We start from the raw sequence: 4,543 nt of genomic DNA on the forward strand, positions 1-4,543 counted from the left end.
GCAGTGGCGCGATCTCGGCTCACTGCAAGCTCCGCCTCCTGGGTTCATGCCATTCTGCTGCCTCAGCCTCCCGAGTAGGTGGGACTACAGGCACGCATCACCACACCTGGCTAATTTTTTGTATTTTTAGTAGAGACAGGGTTTCACCGTGTTAGCCAGGATGGTCTCAATCTCCTGACCTCAGGTGATCTGCCCGCCTTGGCCTCCCAAAGTGCTGGGATTACAGGCGTGAGCCACCACGCCCAGCATATATATCTAACATTTTAAAGTTGAAGTACAAATGCTGTTTCCCCACTATTATCATTTCCCCCCTGTTATCAGATGGGTGTTTAAAGCTACAACTTTATGTTAAAAAAAAAAAAAAGGAGTAGTTAGTAAGTAATTGGGGTCTGTGTGTTTAGAAGATGCTTTTTTTTTGAGACAGAGTTTCACTCTTGTTGCCCAGTCTGGAGTGTGGTGGTATAATCTCAGCTCACTGCAACCTTCACCTCCCAGGTTCAAGCGATTCTCCCACCTCAGCCTTCTGAGTAGCTAGCACACCCGGCTAATTTTTGTATTTTTTTAGTAGAGACGGGGGTTTCACCATGTTGGCCAGGCTGATCTCGATCTCCTGACTTCAGATGATCTGCCCGCCTCAGCCTCCCAAAGTGCTGGGATTACAGGTGTGGGCCACCATGCCCGGCAGGAGATGCTTATTCAATGTTTGCTGAATTGAACAAATTGAGTTCTAAATGTAAGCTTCTAAAATATTTTTCTGTAATAAAATTAAAATTTTTATCTGTATTTTTGTTATTGCTGTTATTGGTTTTTAGCCTTTAAAATTAACACACACGCACATACATATAATAGGATGTAGGAGAACTTTTCAAAAAGAATGAAGCATGTCTATTTATACCAATATAGAACAATCTTAAAGATATTTTAAGTAAAAAAGTCAATGTTCAAATATAAATAAAGCATTTACATATTTTCATGTATATTTGTATGTGTATATATATTCTTTCTAGCTGCCTATATATGTTCAGAATATATATGTTTTTGGTTTTTTTTTTTTTTTGAGATGGAGTCTCACCCTGTTGTCCAGGCTGGAGTGCAATGGTGCGATCTTGGCTCACTGCAAACTCCACCCCCCAGGTTCAAGTGATTCTCCTCCCTCAGCCTCCTGAGTAGCTAGGATTACAGGCATGCACAACCACGCTTGGCTAATTTTTGTATTTTTAGTAGAGATGGGGTTTCGCCATTTGGGCCAGGCTGGTGTGGAACTCCTGACCTCGTGATTCACCCCCCTCGGCCTCCTAAAGTGCTGGGATTACAGGCGTGAGCCACTGCACCCAGCCTCAGAATATTTTTGAAAGAGTACACCAAAACTGGTTATATCTGAGGAAAAGGTGTCACAATCTGGGATGGAAAGGGGGACTTTATCTTCCTGTGTATTTTTTTGCATGGTTGGACTCTTAACATGTTTAGATGTTATTGTTTCAAGAAAATAAGTGTTTAAAGAATCAACTAATAGACAAAACACAGATATTTATAGTAAAAAAAATTAAAACAATGTAAAAATAAAGTTATAACTAATTGAAGTTAGAAAGTAGAATGGAAGAGGCAAGATGGAAAGAGGATGGGGTGTTAGTATCCTCATTTTAAAAAATAAAAAAAGTTTTCAGCAGGGCAGTCATTGTGGATTATACCTTGATTCACCAGCTGTACTAGGCACATAGGAAAGGCCTCAGTTGAGCTCCTGTTTTATTCATATTATTCAGGTTAATTATGATTTTCTTTATGCAACCACTTATGTTGAAGCGTTCATTGATTTGTTCTTTGATTTTCCTTCATTATTATTATTTTTTGTTGTTGAGACTGATCTTGGATCTTACTCTGTCACCCAGGCTGGCATGCAGTGGCATGATCATAGTTGACTACCACCCCAAATTCCTAAACTCAAGCAATCCTCCTGCTTCAGCCACCTTCCTGAGTAGCTGCAACTACAGGTGTGCACCACCACACCCAGCTAATTTTAAAAAATTTTTTCACGGCAACAGGGTCTTGCATGTTGCACAGGGTGGTCTTGAAACCACCTTTGCAAAAATATAACTGAGGAAATTATGACAGTGAAAGAGATCAGACCTAATTAACTCCATCTTGCTTCTCACCTTTAAGCTGTCTTTGTTCATTCCTGGGCGTAGGTGGAACTAACTTTGGGAAGGAATTCAGTTCATGATTTGACTCTGAAATGAAATTGATAATAGCCCTTTTTTGCCTGGGACCAGTCTGCTTTTGCAGGACTAACAAATTAGCTACAAGATTAGAAATTAGGGTTTATGGGCCATGCAGCCTCTGGCTCCAAGAGTCTGAACCTCCCCAAATTGCTCCTGGGGATAACATCACTATTGTGAAACCTAACATCAGTACTTGAGATATTTTGCAGACCCTGCACTGGATGGACCAACTGACACCACCCAGACTGGTAATCTGGCTCAACCAGTTCTGCCATCCCACCCAGGAACAGAAGACAGCAAGAAAGTCTCACTTGGATTACATCTCCAACCTGACCAATCAGCACTCCCCACTTCCCAAACCCCTACCCCACAAATTGTCTTTAAAGACTGATTTGAGCAATAATAAGACTCCAATCTCCCGCACTGCTGGCTCTGCGTTAGTTACTTTTTCTCCATTGCAATTTCCCTGTCTTGATAATTTCTGGCCTCAAGTGATCCTCTCTCCTCGGCCTCCCAAAGTGCTGGGATTACAGGTGTGACCCACCTCATGCAGCTTCCTTATTACTTTAGAAGTGTTGGTCTTAGAATAAGTTTAACTCCAAAATAGAATCAGGTGATCCTGAGAAGCATGACCAGGGGACTGCCTAACATTAAGCCAGCTCATGTTGGACACAAACATAATAGGGAAAAGGAACTTTAATTTTTTTAATTTTAAAATTTTTATTTTAATAAATTTTTTTAGAGCTACTGATCCCCACAGCCAGAGAAATCATGTAATCTTAAAGTCTGGTAACCTTTATTTTTACCTCCTGGAATAGTCACCATTTCTGAAATTATAAATTCAAACAGATCTTCATTTGAATGTCTCCATTTAAACAGATACAGAGATAGTAACTCTGCATCACAGAGTAGATCCCTCTCCCTCCCTCCCTCCCTCCCTCCCTCCCTTCCTTCCTTCCTTCCTTCCTTCCTTCCTTCCTTCCTTCCTTCCTTCCTTTTCCTTCCTTCCTTTCTTTTTTGATGGAGTCTCGCTCTTGTCCCCCAGGCTGGAGTGCAGTGGCGCGATCTCAGTTCACTGCAACTTCTGCCTCCCAGGTTCAAGCGGTTCTCCTGCCTCAGCCTCCCGAGTAGCTGGGATTACGGGCGTGTGCCACCACATCCAGCTAATTTTGTATTTTTAGAAGAGATGGGGTTTCGCCATGTTAGCCAGGATGATCTCTATCTCCTGACCTCAGGTGATCCGCCTGCCTCGCCCTCCCAAAGTGCTGGGATTACATGTGTGAGCCACTGCGCCTGGCCGATCATTTCATTTTTTAAAATGTTTAAGTCTTTTTTTTTTTTTGAGATGGAGTCTTGCTCTGTCGCCCAGGCTGGAGTGCAGTGCTGTGATCTTGGCTCAGTGCAACCTTCACCTCCTGGGTTCAAGCAATTCTCCTGTCTCAGCCTCCCGAGTAGCTGGGACTACAGGCACACACCACCACAGCCGGCTAATTTTTGTATTTTTAGTAAGAGATGGGGTTTCACCTTGTTGGTCAGGCTGGTCTTGAACTCCTGACCTTGTGATCTGCCCGCCTCAGCCTTCCAAAATGCTGGGATTACAGGCATGAGCCACCGCGCCTGGCCAAAAATAAAAATGTTTAAGTCTTAGAAAACGTGTTTTTTTTTTTGTACCCAAAGTTCAACTACATACAAAAGAAACCCCAAACAGCAGTGTCTTAAACAAAATGAAATTTTATTTATTTTCATGTAAAAGACATACAGAGGTAGGCAATATTGGGCTGACATGACAACTGCAATAAACTGGTAAGGAATCCAGACTTCTTCCATTTTGCCCTCCACTGTTCCTGGAGCATAACTTTTACCCTTGCAATCCAGAATGGCTGCTAGAGTGCCAGTCGGGACCCTGCTAAGTGCAGCAGCACACAGGAGTAAAAGCCAAAGAGCACACCCCTCTCATTAAGGAGACTTCCGGGCAGTCTTGCAAACCACTTATGCTGATACATCAACATCCACAGCTTAGTCACATGATCCATCTAATCTCAAAGGAGGTTGGGAAATTTCAAAGTGCCCCACTAAAAAGCAGGGTTCCATTGCTAAGGACTACAAAGGAAATGAGTACTGAAAAGCAGCTAGCAATCTCTGTCACACTAGCTCTTTAAATACTTAAAAACAGCAATCAAGTCCCACTTAAGCTTCTTTTACAGACTAAACATCATTATTCCCTTTGACAAATCTTCATTGACACTGTTTTCAGATCCTTCACCTTTTTGATTGTCTCATGAAAAGTTCTAATTTGTACTTCAAATAAGACAAACCACTCCCCCCTC

The sequence above is a fragment of the Mandrillus leucophaeus genome, unplaced genomic scaffold, assembly GCF_000951045.1.
Source record: "Mandrillus leucophaeus isolate KB7577 unplaced genomic scaffold, Mleu.le_1.0 Scaffold159, whole genome shotgun sequence".
Taxonomy (NCBI): domain Eukaryota; kingdom Metazoa; phylum Chordata; class Mammalia; order Primates; family Cercopithecidae; genus Mandrillus; species Mandrillus leucophaeus.